This window comes from Notamacropus eugenii, chromosome 6 (assembly GCF_028372415.1).
Source record: "Notamacropus eugenii isolate mMacEug1 chromosome 6, mMacEug1.pri_v2, whole genome shotgun sequence".
Lineage (NCBI taxonomy): Eukaryota > Metazoa > Chordata > Mammalia > Diprotodontia > Macropodidae > Notamacropus > Notamacropus eugenii.
In genome coordinates, this window is record NC_092877.1 from 132509372 (window position 1) to 132526221 (window position 16850).

General features: G+C 36.7%; 1 long non-coding RNA gene and 1 pseudogene across 1 annotated transcript in view; one reads left to right on the plus strand and one right to left on the minus strand.

Moving 5' to 3' along the window:
* The window catches only part of LOC140510611 (uncharacterized), a 65507-nt gene that overhangs the window by 32998 nt on the left and 15659 nt on the right, over window positions 1-16850 (plus strand). The window lies entirely within an intron of this gene.
* Window positions 12927-14889, minus strand: LOC140510610 (serine/threonine-protein phosphatase 2A catalytic subunit beta isoform pseudogene; annotated as a pseudogene).

Here is a 16850-nt window from a genome sequence, read left to right on the forward strand (position 1 = left end):
CCCTCAGGACTCACAGTTTCAAAGTCATTGGTCAGATCTTCAAATATTGTGTACAGACCTCTGTACTTCACCTGACATTGTGTCTTGACATGTCTCCTGGCTGCAAGCACCATACTGACTGTTCCTTGGTCCTTTCTGAAACCACACTGACTTTCATATAGATAACCATCTTCCAGGTGAAGGATATTAATATTAGGACTCTGGGAAGAATTTTGCCAGCAATGACTAAGAGAGAGATCCCCTCCTGTGATTGTCACAGGACAATCTATTTCCTTTACTTTAAAATGCATAATAGAGGCATCCTTGAACTCCTTGGAGTTAACTTCCTCTTGCCATATACCCCAGAAAATTTCATTCAGCTTTTTTTTGAACAATGGATTCCCCACCTTGTAAATTTCAACGGAATTGAATCAGCACCAGGTGTTTGGCACCACGAAAGCAGCCTAATGACTTTCAAAACCTCTTCTTCAGTTGGAACTTCAGCCAGGGAGGGATTGACTTCAATCTGAGGTAAACAGTCAATGGCTGCAGCATTGATTAATGATGGTCTGTCGAGAACACTATGGAAGTGTTCAGCACATCTCTCCAGGATATGTCCTTATCACTAATCAATGTGGCTTCATCAACACTGAGTAGTTGAGATGTACCATAGGTCTTTGACTCATAAATAGCCTTCAGGGCATCATAAAACTTTTTTGGAGCAGAGCCAAGATGGTGAAGGTAAAAGCAAGGACTTCTCTGAGAACTCCCCCAAAGCCCTCCAAATACCTGTAAAAAATTACTCTGAACAAATGTTAGAGCTACAGAACCCACAACATGACAGAAGGAAAAAAAAACCTCCAGCACAAGACATCTTGGAAAGTTGACAGGAAGGGTATATTGCACTGGGCAGGGAGTAGAGTACAATCCAACAAGGGCCTTGTCAGCACAGCTGGAACAGGCCTTAGGAGACTGAGTCACTGGCAGTGGTGGTAGTTTCCAGACTTCTCAACCCACAAATGCCAAAGACAGCATAGAAGGTCAATGGTAAAAATCTATGGGACCTGAGTAAAAGAGGAGTGCCCAGTCTGGCTGGAGTCTGATCACAGCCTTGAGGTGGTGGGGTGGCAGTGGCAGTGATGGGGAGCAGTAGCAGCAGCAGCTGCTTCTGGAGGTCCAGACCCATGGACAATAGGGAATCAAGAAGTTGATACAAAACTCCTCAAAGCTTGGACAGTACACCTCTCTCCCCAACTGGAAGCAAAGTCTTACATTGACAAAGGGTTAGAAAGTCAAGCATTTGTCTAGGAAGATGAGGAAACAGCATTTAAAAAACCAAACCTCTGATTATATTATTACTTTGGTGACAAAGAAAATCAAAACACACAACCAGAAGATGACAACAAAGTCAAAGTTCCTGTGTCCAAAGCTTATAAGAAAAATATGAATTGGTCTCAGGCAATGGAAGAGAGCAAAAAGGATTTTGATAATCAAGTAAGAAAAGTGGAGGAAAAATTGGTAGGATAAATGAGAGTGATGCAAGAAAATCATGAAAAGTGAGTCAACAGCTTGCCTAAAGGAGACACCCCAAAAATACTATAGAAAAGAACACCTTAATAAAATTAACCCAAATGGCAAAAAAAGTTCAAAAAGCCAATGAGGAGAAGAGTGTCTTAAAAAGTGGAATTAGTCAAATAGAAAAGGAGGTCCAAAAGCTCACTAAAGAAAATAATTCCTTCAAACTTTCAATGGAGCAAATGAAAGCTAATGACTTTATGGAAAATCAAGAAATTATACAACAGAACCAAAGCAATGAAAAAAAATAGAAGACCACATGAATTATCTCATTGGAAAATCCATTGATCTGGAAAATAAGGCCAAGAGAGACAATTTAAAAATTATTGCATTACCTGAAAGCCATGAGGAAAAAAAATAGTCTAAACATCATCTTTTTATTAATTATCAAGGAAAATTGCCCTGAGATTCTGGAACCAGAGGATAAAATAGAAACTAAATGGATTCACTGACCACCTCCTGAAAGAGATCCCCAAAGGAAAACTCCTAGGAATATTGTAGCCAAATTCCAGAATTGCCAGGTAAAGGAGAAAATGTTGCAAGCAAGCAAAAAAAACAAAACAAAACAAAACAAAACAAAACATTTCGAGTATCATGGAAACACAATCAGGATAACATAAGATCTAGCAGCTTCTGCCTTAAGGGATAGAAGGTCTCTGAACATGATGTTCTGGAGATCAGAGGAGCTAGGATTGAAACCAAGAATCACTTACCTAGCAAAACTGAGTATAATTCTTGAGGGGAAAAATGGATATTCAATGAAATAGAGGACTTTCAAGCATTCTTGCTGAAAAGACCAGAGCTGAATAGAAAATTTGACTTTCAAATACAGGAATCAAGAGAAACATGAAAAGGTAAACAGTAAAGAGATCATAAGAGACTTTTGAAAGTTAAACTGTTTACATTTCTACATGGAAAGATGACATTTGTAACTCATAGGATCTTTCTCAGTATTAGGGTAGTTGGAGGAGATAGATAGATGATAGATGGATGGATAGATAGATAGATAGATAGATAGATAGATAGATAGATAGATGGTACAGGATGAGTTGAATATGAAGGCATGATATCTAAAAATAAAATTAAGACGTGAGAGAGGAATATAATGGAAGAAAGAAAAAGGGAGAGATAAAATGGGTTTAGTTATCTCATACAGAAGAGGCAAGAAAAAGATTTCACAATGGAGGGGAAGGAGAGGGATGTGAGAAGGAATGAATAAACCTTACTCTCATCAGATTTAACTTAAGGAGGGAAAACACACACTCAATTGAGTATGTCACCCTACAGGAAAGTAGGGGGGAAGGAGATAAGAATGGGGTATGACAGAAGAGAGGGCAGATTTGGGGATGGGTAGTCAGAAGCAAACACTTTTGAAAAGGGGCAGGGTCAAAGGAGAAAATAGAATAAGTAGAGGGTCAGACAAGATGGAGGGAAATGTAGTCAGTCTTTCAAAACATGGCTAATAGGGAAATGTTTTGCATAACTGTACATATATACTATGCATATACATGTATAACCTATATTGAATTGTTTGCCTTCTCAATGAGGGTGGGTGGGGAGAGAAGAAGGGAGAAAATTTGGAACTCAACATTTTAAAAACAAATGTTAAAAAAATGTTTTTACATGCAGCTAGAAAATAAGATATACAAGCAATAGGGTATAGAAATCTATCTTGCCATTCAAGAAAGTAAAGGGAAGGGGAGTGAGGTAGAATGACATAAGGGAGGGCCAACCGGGAGAAGGGGTAATCAGAATGCATGCCATCTTGTTTGGGGAGAAAGGAGAGATGGGAAGAAAATTTGGAACTCACAATCTTGTGGAAATGAATGTTGAAAATCAGAAATAATTAATTTATAAACAAAAAATAAATTTAAAAAATGTTCTTTGAATTGCTACTATAAGCATAAAACTGAATTTCATCTGGCTTCTTACTGAGCCAGGAATCTTGCATCTCTCTAACCTTCACTTATACTTTACTTTTGATGGAATTATATGCTGCCTTAGAGATGGATGCACTATTCTGTTGGTAAACAGAGTTCTCCTTTTGCATTTAGCAGCTTCCGAATTTCCTCATAATGTTCTTCAAACCAGTCTTGTTATTTGTGAGTCTTCTGACCCAGATAAGAAAATCCAGTGCTATACACCAAAACTCTGAAAGCCGTCTACTTCTTTTCTGCTCCACTGTTTCTAACTGTGTGTTGGCTCAACTTGCTCTTCAAGTTAGCAACAAACTGCTCCCTCTCAGAGAAGCACTCTAATCTGTTGACATTAATTTTTCTTATTCTCATATTGCCTTAGAGCATCTGCTTTAGTTTATCAGTCCACCACCCTGTGCCACACATTGCCTTCGTTACTCTCACATCCTGCCTGTCTCTTCTTCTTGCAATCACATAGTCTGTTAAATGCCAATGTCTGCTGCAAGGATGCTTCCACAATATTTTATTGCATTTAGGTAAAAAGAAGACAGTGTTAGTGATGGGAAAGTCATGAGATGCATACAGTTTTAGTAGTAGGTGACTACTGATGTTGCTTTTTCCAACTTCATTCCTCCCAAGGACTCCCTGCCATGTCTGATTGTCTGAGCCAACTCTAACATTAAAGTCACTCTGATTTATAAGTGTGTCCTCATTTGGTACTTCAATGATGAAGATCTCCATTCACAAAATTTTTCTTTGACCTCATCAGGGTTCACCATAGGCACTGATGATGGCATTTTCCTGCAAGTGAATTTTCCATACACTCCTTCTGGTAGGCATACAAGTTTGTTGACTAGATTAGTTTCGATTGCAAAACCGACACCAGCTTCATAGTGCTGCCCTTTACTGTGGCCACTACATAAAAACATATATCCAGTTAAAACTCCAGTAAACTGGTCTTCATTTGCCAGTCCTGCTATACTCAGGGCTGTTATTTAGATGTGATACCTGATGAGTTATCTCACAACAAAAGCTGTTTCTCTTTTGTGTCTTTTGGATTTTGTGTTGTCTATAAGTGTGCATACATTCTATGTACCCAACTCTAGGCAGGATCCCTGCCTGCCATGGTAATTAGGTTAGGGTTGGGTAAGCAGACAATTTTTAAGGCACCATTTCTAGCCCTTTCCTCACACCAGGGTATGAGCAGTGTGATCCTTAAAAGCCTGCTTAGATACCCAGGGGGCTGCTGAATCCCACTGCTTCCAGTGAGAAAACAACTCTATGGTCTGGGCTGTCTGTATGTAGGACTGTGACTACAGATCCCAGGATATCCACACCTGCTGCTTCATCACTTGCTTTTTTGTGATAGGACTTTGAGATAGATAAAATGTTAAAATGGTATGGTGATGTCTTCTGATTCTTGCATACTTTGAATTTAAGTGAGGCAGAGGGGCATGAAGCCATCAACCTTGCTCTCTCTTCCAGAGTCATCACAGTCTAGTGGTAGGACAGTCAGGATGACTGGTGATAGCTCGAGGTGCAGTGGATGACCTTGCACCTTCAGGGTTTAACAAATCTCTACGAGTTCCACATCACCTGCTTCAGCTGCCTTCATGGCCATTGGAACAAATTGTTCTCATCTGCCCATTCCACCAGACCAAGTCTTCACATGACACACACCTAACTCACTGATAGGTTGGAGACACTTCAGTTACCCTTAACTGTTTTAGCCTAACCAAAGGAATGGCTTACCAGGGTGTGGCCACTGTGCAAGCTTCTTAGAGTCACAGGAGAGAGTTACTCAGGTCAGGTAGACACCAAAGGTAGAAAGCAGCCCTGAAAAGGTCTTGGAAGCCCTCACACCACAGATACTAGTCTTTCCTGAACATACTGTACACCCCACTTTTGTCATATATAACTCTTCAAATATACATAAAGGGGAAAATGGATGATTAGGTGAAATATAGGATGGAAATCACACAACCAAACAGGTTCTATTAATTGCTGCCAAATTCAGTGTACTATCAACTGCTATAAATGCCAATCAATTCTTCATTTTTCTCCCAACTTTTTGTTTTATTTTTATTTTCAATTCCAAATTCTCTCCTTTCCTCTATTCCCTCCCCTATTTATTGAGGAGGCAAGAAATATTACATCCATTGCACATACAAAGCATAGCAAAATAATATTTCTGCATTAGCTGTCATTCATAGTTGATTATTGTTACAGTACTTCTATTATTGTGTACATGTTATCCTGATTCTTCATACTTCACTTACTGTCACTTCATATAAGTCTCCCCAAGAGTGTCTGAAACCATTCTCTTCCCCATTTCGCATAGCATTCCATCACATTAATATACTATATACTATAACTTATTTAGTCACTCCCCAATTGATGGACATCCCCTCAATTTCCAATTCTTTGCTACTATAAAAAGAGCTATTATAAATATTTTGTACATATGGTTCCTTTTTATTTTTCTTTGATATTTTTGTGGTACAAACCTAGTAGTGGTATTGCTGGATCAAAGGGTATCCCCAGTTTTATAACTCTTTGAGCATAGTTCCAAATTGTTCTTCAGAACTACTTCACAGCTCTACCAAGAGTACATTAATTTATCTATTTTCCCAGTTCCTTCCAGCATTTATCATTTCCATTAGACAATCTGATAGGCACAATGTGTTACCCCACTGTTGTTTGAACTTCCATTTATCTAATTAATAGGGATTTTGAGCATTTTTCACGTGGCTATTGATTTCTTCTGAAAACTGTTCATATCTTTTCACTATCTGTCAACTGGTGAGTGACTCATTTTTTAAAATGAATTTGACTCAGTTATCTATATACTCGAGAAATGTGGTCTTTATAAGAGAAAGGATATAATTTTCTTCCTACTTTCATGACTTTCTTCTAATTATGGCTGCATTGGTTTTGTTTGTGCAAAACATTTTTAAAGTAATGTAATCAAAATTAATTTTTAATTTTTTTAATTTCCCATGAACCTCTCTGTCTCTTATTTGACAATGAACTCTCCCACATCCAGAGATCTAAGAGGTATTTTTCCCCATACACCTATAATTTTCTTATATATTTTGCATTTAAATTATGTGCAAATTTTTAATTTATATGAATATTTGATGTAGTCACATGATCTATGTCTGGTTTATGTTCAACACCTTTCCAGTTTCCCCAGTAATTGTTGTCAACTAGTGAGCTCTTACCCCACTAACTAGAATCTTTATCAGGTACTATACTCATTTACTTCTGTATAATATGTAAACAATCTATTCCACTAATCAACTTCTCTAAAGTACCAAATTATGTTGATGATTACTATTTGATAATTACTACTTTGTCATATAGTTTGAAATCTAACGTGACTAGGCTCCTTTCCTTTTCCTTTTTTTTAAAAACTGATTTTCCTAATATTCTCAATTTTCTATTCCTCCAGATGTTTCATTATTTTTTCTAGCTTTGTAAAATAACTTTTGGTAGTTTGGTATGGAATTGAATAAGTGAATTAATTCAGGTAGTACCGTCATTTTTATTATGTTGTCTCAACCTATTCATGAACAATTAATAATCCTCCACTTATTTGGGTTCTCTTTTTATTGTGTATGAAGAGTGTTTTGTAATTGTTTTCATATAGTTTCTTTGTGTTTCTGTGTCTCAGTAGGTAGACTGACAAATATTTTACCTACTATGCAATTATTTTAAATAGAATTTCTATTTCTATTTCTTCCTTCCTGTTTGGTTTTATTGGTACTATGTAGAAACCCTGATAGTTTATGTGGATTTATTTTATATCTTGAAACATGCTAAAGCTGCTTATTATTTCAACTAGTTCTCTTTTGTGGATTCTCTTGGGTTGTTTAAGTAAATCACACCATCAGCAAAAAGTGATAGTTTCATTTCCTTGTTGCCTGTTCTTACTCATTGAATTTCTTTTTTCTTAGCTTATTGCAATAGTCAGTATTTCTAGCATGATACTGAATAATAATGGTGATAATGGATATCCTTTTTTCCCTCCTGATCATATTGGAAAATCTTATAGTTTATCCTCATTACAGATAATGCATGTTCTAGTTTTTCTCCTAGAAACAAGGTATCATTTTAAAAAAATCCAATATCTTACTGATCATGAGACAAAGAACACAGCACTCTTCAAAAAACTGAAAATGACAACACACAGAAGGCAACAGAGTTCCTATGGTAAATGTGATCAGATTGGAATATATTAACTAATAAGAATTTTAAGGAACAAGAGTAATGCCATTGAGAAATATCTAAGAGAAAAAGATATGCTAGTCTCATGGCAAGGGTTTCATCTTAAACAGGCTGACAGACCAAGTGATCCACTGTCATTGATGATAAAATGAAATTCATATGAATATTTTTTCCAGATCTTTATTTTCACTTTTTCATCTGTTTGCTGTCCTCTTTCTAGTTTTACTCTTAATAGCCCCATGGGATGACTTTACTTAGTTGGATTTTTACAAAACTTTTTTTAAACTTATTTTCCCCCTGTCAAATGTCTCCTTATGGTTAACAAAATAATATTCATAATTCTATAATACTTCTACATAATATATTTGCTCTTATTGAGTTGTTTTTTCTGTTGTGGCTCATTCTCTATGACCCCATTTGAGGTTTTCTTGGCAAGAATACTGGAGTGATTTAACCATTTCTTTCTCCAGCTCAATTTACAGATGAGGAACTGAGGTACACAGGCTTGAGTGACTTCCCCAGAGTCACACAGCTAGTAAGTATTTGAGGGCAGATGTGAACTCAGAAAGAGGAGGATTCCTGATTCTAGGCCTGACACTTTATTGGACCAACATGACTATATTATAAGCTGACTTTGCCTTTGACTGCCATATCTTTGCTTTCAGTGAGAGCAAATGATTGTTTTTGACTCAGGTTTTCTCTCCGTTCTCATGACTGTCTTGGTAAGCGATTTACATTAAAAGACACAGTTGTATGTAATTGTTGTAATCAGTGGTGGGGCTACAAAGACCAAAAAAATGAAACAACTTTTGTCCTTAAAGTGTATAACATGATGTATTCTAGATACACCATGTACACAGAGAAGTAAATACAAGGTAATTTTATATGGGGAAGATTTCTTATCAGATAAGATTTCATTGAAGAAGAGTCACCTGAACTTCCCCTTGAAAGAACATAATGATTTTGAAAAGTAGATGTAGGAAAATAATGTATTTCAACGCTGTGTAAGGCCTGGGCAAAAGCAAGGTGACTGGAGAACTGGTTAAACATTACAGATAATCTCCAATCCTGACATTAGCTAGTAATTTCAGTTGTTCACTTGTTTTCTCACATCAAGAATTTAGCTGCTGAGGTGTTTAATAAACATATTGAACATCAGAATATTTGATCTGCTCTTATATTAATTGAAAGAGAATGGTAAAAACAGAAAAAGGAAGAAAGTAAGGAAGGAAAAGGAAGAAAGACATAACCTATCAATGTAATCAAAGTAAACTGATTTTGTTAAATATTGACAAATCTACTTGAAAAGATCAAGCAGCATCAACTCAGAGAAATGAAAGGGATTTTCTAAGGTCAAGGAGTCATCAGTGAATAGTCCTGAGTTACAATACAGACTTCTTCTTTTGACAGTGATATCTACTCTACTTATTAGGTACTTATACAATGAACAGTAGTAAAGTTTTATAAAGTAGCTGTAATACAATCTCAGTTCTAGTACGTGATTCCATGGCTGCACTTTTAAGGCAGCTTTATTCTGACAACTTTTTTTTTCAACTGTCTCATTTCCCTTTTATCCCTCCTCTAAGACTCACTTGCTTGTGACTATCACAGGTTTTTTCTTTCCTCAAATTCAGGGTCTCTCTATCTCTATCTTCATACATTCCCAGAGTCTCAATGCTGATGCTCTCATCAAGCATTATTGGAAAGGAGTTAATTACCTAGGAATGCTCCCTACAGACTGATAATAACCTTTAGGGATATTATACCTGTGATTTATGTACCTTAAGTTATAATTGATACTGAGATAAAGTCAGCCTTTCATTAATGTGATTTAATTTTTTTTATAAATATATACATGAATATACAATGCAAAGAATAATTCAACACAATCAAAGTTCACCTATAGCAAGCTGTTAACATCAAATAAATTACTATTTGAAATAAAATGTATAAGAAATACAACTGCCTGGACATAAAATGACAGCTCCTTACTATTTTGAAAGTGTGTTGAAGTTTTGATTCTGAGACATATGTTTGACTCTCATCTCTAATTTTAATTAAAAGATTATGGTTTTAATTTCCAGAGAAACCTTTGGCTATGTGACTATGGACAAGTCGCTTAGGCTCACTTTCTTTTAAAATTACCTACATAGGATTATCATGCAAGATTATCCACTAACTTCTATGATTGTTGTAGGTAACTTGATTTATATAAAAAAAAAATAAGTGCCATTAAAAATGAACAAATTAGCAAACAAATTCTTAACAAAGATTTTAAAAGTAGAACTAGCTGCCACTACAGGTAATGAGCTTCCCACCCCCATCTCATGCCTCTCCATTTTGGAGATGTTCAATAATGACTGGATGACCATTTTTTGGTTATTATGGTGGGGATTCTTTTTGGATATGATTTGGACTAGGTGGTTAATGAGGCTGCTAGGCAATGCCATGGATAGAGTGCTGTTCCGTGGAGTTAGGAAGATCTGACTCAGACAATTACTGTGTGACCCTGAGCAAGTCACTCACCACTGTTTGTCTCAACTGCCTTATCTGTAAAATGAGCTGGAAAAGGATATGGCAAATCACTCCAGTATCTTTGCCAAGAAAATCTCAAATAGGGTCATGAAGTGTCAGATACTACTAAAAAAAAAATGATTAAACAAACAAGATGGCTAATGATGTCCTTCCAACTCTCAAATTATGTGGTTCACATTAAAATGTGAATTTTTAATATTAATTATAATAATAATGATAAATGAAAGGTGTTCTCACCAGAAGTCCACCAAGGCTTTGGGACTTCAGAGATTCTGACTACTCCCAGAAGGATACATGTAAACATACAGCATGAAGACATCTCTAGACTGAGGAAGAGAAGGAAGAAAAGGAAGAAGAAACAGAAGTTAGGACAAGGAAATGGTTTCAAAATTAATGGATTCCTAGCCTTATACTTGTGTCATGTCACGTTCTGCTCTGGTTTTGAGGCATTTTCCCCTACACTGGCAATGCAAGATTTGATGAACTCATCCCTTGGGTAGAACTCACCCTTCCATTCCAGAAGAAGATACTGAAGAATCTTAAAGATTAAATATCCCTTGAAATACTTATGAGTATCAATTTATTAATACTTGAAGAGTGTTATGCCAATAAGGCATCGTGAGGGAGTGAGAAACAAAGTCCTGAGACCTCTTAGGGATACAAATGTGAGAGGAGATTTTTTTCTGGGAAAGTGGAATTTATAGTGTTTGCTATGAATGCATTTCTTGATTTTATTATGCAACTCTAAGTCAATTGTCATTTTTCACAATCGCTTTGTGATATCATGTTATTAATTATAGGCTGGTTATAAGAAAGGAATGCAAAAGGATTGGGAATTCAGAGTTTTTATTAGAGTACAAATGTAACTGATTTATAGGGTGGCAAGATGGCTCAATGGAGACAGTGTCAAGTCTGAAGTCAGAAAAACTAATCTTCCTAAGTTCAAATCTATCCTTATATATTTATTAGCTGTGTAACGTTGGATAAGTCACTTAACTCTGTTTGCCTCAGTTTTCTCATCTGCAAATTGAGCTAGAGAAGGAAATGACAAACCATTCCAGGATCTTTGCCAAGAAAACCCCAAATAGGGTCACAAAAAGTCAGACATGACTGCAAAGATTGAACAACAAGTGGGAAGAATATGTTATAGGTAGCATATTCAGCTTGTATTGGTGTGATGATAAATGCCAAGTATACCATTATAACAAGGAAGAGGAGGAGAAAGAATATGGTGTTAATGATTAGTTAAAAATTTTAAGTCTCCTCAAACTGAAAAGGATGTTCTTTTGGCTTTGGATTATGTGTGGTTGTCACAATATAATCATGGAATGGGTAGTAGAAGGCTTCTTTGACTCCTCAGTATTCTCAGTCTTAATCTCTTTCTTGACTTACTTACTGAACTCTGCTAAAAATCCTCTGCCTTCCACCTACTTCCTAGCATCAGGAATGCCTGAAGCCATCCCTTCAATGACCCAAGCTTCAATCCTAATCAGATAGTGATAAAACTAGCATCCTTGTCTACAGCTATGTCAGCTAGATCAAGCAAAGAGCTGAAGCAGTGCTTTAGTTGTATAATAATAATGATAATAATTTATATATAATATATTAATATAAACTAATTATAATATATTAATAATGACATGAGCTTTCATTCAATACTCTGATTCAATTACAAACTGCAATCATCTTATCTATCTGCAAAATCCCTGCAGAGCATTAAATATAAAGGATTAATAGGATAGAGACTTTGTCCTTAAGTTGTTCCCAGTTGACTCCACCAAAAAAGATGAAAATGAGATGAATGATAACGGCCATGAATATAGAATGAAAAATATCATTTAGAATTCAACAAGCAAACTGTATTGGAAAATTATCACAAATAGACAAGTCATTCATGACCACTTGCATGTCACAGTAACACTGACCCACAAACTTCTATGAACAAAATTTTTAAATGTAAGCAGCTAGATTGAGTGGTGAATTTAATACTGGACTTGAAATTAGGAAAACAAATTAATCAATACCATATACCTTCTTACGTTTTTTGGTGGGCTAGGGGAATGATATTCTTTATCACAAATAAAGAAGGGTATATAAAGAAAAGTATCCTTAAGTTCATTTAAAAAAAAAAAAGTAGCTAATAAGAATTATACCTCACTAGGGAAAAAAAAAAGAAAAAAAATCTTTCCAGGTGAAAGAAAAATGCTTTATAGGGTTCATAAGTTGTATTTCTTTTAACAGAACTCCAGTATAAAGTGGGAAATTTTCATAATTTTTTTTTTTACTAAGAACAAAATGGTAATAAAACAAAACATTTTAAAACCATCATAGTTGGGAAAATAGTTTATCAGTGGTAGAGGCACAGTTCCTTAAAAGAAGAGGAAAAATTTAACTATTCTTTTTTTCTTCTAAAACATATAAAAAATAATGTAATAAAAAACCCTACCTGTTGTTGAAAATACTTGTTTTTCCCCCTAGCACTTGGATAGCCTGTTATTTCCACAGGTATCTACCACCTTTTCTACTTCCCAAATTTCTTGTTTTCAGTGCCTTCCCTTTGTTAATTATTTCCTACTAATCTTGTACGTAACTTGCATATATATATATATATATATATATATATATATATATATATATATATATATATATATATATATATATATATATATATACATGTATACATTTGTTTGCATGTTATCTCTTCCATTAAACTTTAAGCTCCTTGAGATCTTTTGCCTCTTTCTGTATCTCCTTAACACAGTGCCTGGCAACTAGTAGGCTCTTAAATGTTCACTGCTCAGTGGAAAAAAAAAAGTATCTCAAGTAAAGACCCCAAATGCTCTTTGAATCCTGTTAGGATGACTTAGAAGAAAGTGTAGATAATAAACACAAACTAGGCATGCCTGGATAAGGGGCTTTTATAGGACTACTCACACCATTGAAATAGGGTTACCAAAAATGGACTGATAAAAGACATTTAAATGTTTTTTTTCTGCAGTTACGGTTAAAAATCAAAAGTATCACTTTTTAAGAACGTTTTTTCTGTGTTTATTTCCAAATATAGTGCCCTTCACATACTTTTCCTCCTTGGACACCTTTTTGTTTTATTTTGGTGCTGACAGCATTCCCTGGCACATCACTGCATCATGTGAAGTCAGTTCAGTTCAAAATTTTCTTTTCTCTAGTTAAATAAATTTCTAAATTTTGATGAAAGGGAGTGGTTAATATGGCAAATGAAAGTCAAACAAAAATAATAAATTCTATAATTCATGCTAAATTTTACAACTAAAATTATATGTCAATTGCCCCCCAAAAATGAAGGTATTGGTAACCTTTTCTGTTTGATCAGTCTTAAAAAAAAAAAAGTTACTACAAAAACTATGCATAGCAGGCAAACTGTTGAAATTTCAAACAATGCTGTCCTGTTATTTCATCCTTAAATTTAGTTCACTGCTCATTATTATCAATATGGGCCATTTTGTCCCTGAGTGGGGTTTTATTCTAACACATTTCAATGTACAGAACAAAATTATGTTTGCTTTTTAAAAACACTTGGAAAATACTGCCACCTATTTACCCTGGGTTTTGCCCAAGGCTGTCTATAGGAAAAAGGTAGAAGTGAGATGGCAGGACACCTCCCTTGAAGTGCTTGGTCAAACTGTATGAAGGAATATTTTACAGGATCATCCAGTTCCATGACAGCAGCCTGGTTCCCAAAACGGTTACAATAATTGGGTGCACTGAAAATGGTCACCACCCTTTCATTATGATTCCAGAAATAACCCTCCTCTGCAAGTTGGTGACCCCGGGTAATCAGCGAAAGCTCATTGGTGTGGTTAAATATTTCAGAAATGTCTGGTCCAAATGTATAGCCAGCCCCTCTTGGAGAGGGCCCCCAACCCTCCATATCATCTGGATCAGACCATAACAGATCACACATTGGTCCACTCGTGGGTATATCTTTAAAGCGATCCAAAGCTCTTATATGATCCAGGGTATCTATGGAGGGAGACAGACCCCCATGGACGCAAAATATCTGGCTGTCAACTAAAGCTGTAAGGGGGAGATAATCGAATAAGTCTGTAAAATATTTCCAGACATTGGCATTTCCATACTTCTTTTGGCATTCATCATAAAAACCATAAGCTTGAGTAACTTCCCGACTCTCGTGGTTTCCTCTCAATAGTGTAATGCACTCTGGATATTGCACTTTTAAAGATACAAGTAAAGTCACAGTCTCCACTGAGTACAAGCCTCTGTCAACATAGTCACCCAAAAACAAGTAGTTTTTGTCTGGTATTTCCCCACCAATCGTAAAGATTTGCAAAAGATCCTGAAATTGACCATGAATATCACCGCAGACAATAATGGGACAAGAGATCTCCTGAACGTTGGACTCTTTCATTAGGATTTCCTTAGCTTTCTTGCATAGAGTCTGCACTTGGTTCTCCTTGAGGACTTCACAGTCGTTCAGCCGTTTTATCCATCCGTCCAGCTCTTTGATGAACATCTTCTCCTCCATGGAAGAGTTCGCAGTCCCTGGCTGCCCAATAAACCCTCTCCCCTCCAGTCTCGGGAGCCTGTCCCCACTTCCTGTCCAGTCCCACCAGGCTGACTCAAACCATTCCTGCCCCTCCCTTGTAGGGGAGGGGAGACTGAGGCCAACCACCCTCTATCCGCGTGCCTCTCAGCCCCTCCTCCTTAGCCCTCGCGCTCTGTAGCGTCTGCCATAGGCTTCGGGCTGGGTTGGGCTGGGCTGGGCTGGGCTGGGCTGGGCTGGGCTGGACTGGGCTGGGGAGTCTGTGGAATTCATTCTTCTCTCATTCAAGAACAACAAAGACAACAACAAATTAAAATGCCTACAATGTGCAAGAAGGGCAGCTTGGAATAATGGATAGGCAGAATGCTTCCGCACACAAGAGATCTGTATTCCTGTCCCATCCACGACCTGTTTTATTCTAGGGAACTTCTTTAACTGGGAGAGATGGAATGCCTATGAAATTACGGTTGCATTCCCAACCCTTAGGATGTGGAGAGTGAACTAGGGTCAGGGACTAGGACAAACAAAAGCTGAATTAAACAGTGGCTTGGGGGGCAGGGAACCACATATACAAGTAAATTGTGTGTGTGTGTGTGTGTGTGTGTGTGTGTGTGTGTGTGTGTGTGTGCGCGCGCGCGCGCGCATAAAAACCAAGGTATTAGGAAAAGGAGGAGGAACAGGTTGGTGGGAGCCACGACCAACTGGGTATCGAGGGAAGATGGTGGAGGTCAGAAAGAGCTTTTGAACTGAGCTTACAAGAAAGCTAGGACCCTTCTTGGTGGAAGTGAGAAAGGTATGAGGGAAAGCCTGCGTAAATACCAAAAGACTGGAGATGGAATGTCTTCTAGGGGGAACAGCAAATGGGCCACTTTAGTTATGCCTACATTGTCCAGAAGAACTCTAGAGCTGAGGTTTTCAACATTTGGTAGGACTTTTGGAGAGTCTTTGGAGGGGATATCCATGAGGTCAAGCTAATTTTATAATAATACTGACATTATTTGTACTTTATAATCCCCTCCCCCCCACTTCCAACTACATGTAAGTGTGACTGGATTTATATGGCGATAGATTGAATGCAGAAGCAGGTATGAGAAACCAACTGTCTTCTAATAAGCCAGCTTTTTAAAAGGTTTGCAAAAATATGTAAAGCTTTTGTGGGAGTTTCCCAGCTTGGATTCCTTGAGAGATAAGGGAAAACTTGATCCACCATGACTTCTTTAATATCGTAAGTCAAAAAAAGACTAAAAGAAAAATGAATTTATTTGTGCACTAAAAAAAAAACAAAACACTGGGGTTAGTTCTTGGAGTACAGATTGGGGTTTTGATGGCTATTTTAGGTTACCTTAGTGTACACAGTCAATCAGTGGTTTCCTAGGGAAATGGTTATGCCTTGGGGTCGAAAGCATTGCTAAAGGTCAGGTTCATTCCTATGGGAAATGCATTTTTCCTGAAGTTAGCCTTCTCAGAATCCCCTTGTGTTGGCAGTATGGTACAGTCCTCTTTTAAAATTTAACCATTTTTGTTGATCCTGTCATAACCAATAGAGAAGAAAATAAAGTACAAACCCCATAGCTCTGTTTCCTTTGTTTTAGAGGTCACTTATCTTGGAAGAAAATGTTTCCTCAAAATTCACAAGACCTATGTTTTTCGTCATCCTCCAAAAGAGCAGTACCACTCTTCTGTTTTTATTTTGAAAAATACTGTTATTTTCACGAAAAAGAAAGTGTTTTGGTTAGCATATACTAATTTTATTTTTAAATGAATTAATAAATACTTTAAAAATCTATCAGCTGTGATTTCTAATATAGTAAATATTGATAAATATAATCCACATAAATACAATACCTTTGCAGTATAAAAAGTCTCCTCAGCAATTTTTAAAACTGTTAAAGGGTCCTGGAGACCCAAAAGTTTGAGAACTGATGCTATAAAAGAAAGACCCCAGCCATATAGATCCCCTGTGCAGAATGTGGAGAAGAGCATGTCAGGAATAGATCCTTTGAAAGCTGTACTACTGAAAGAAGTATCAACTTCAGTGGGCTAGCCAAGGCCATTGCACTATGAAAGTATCTCAT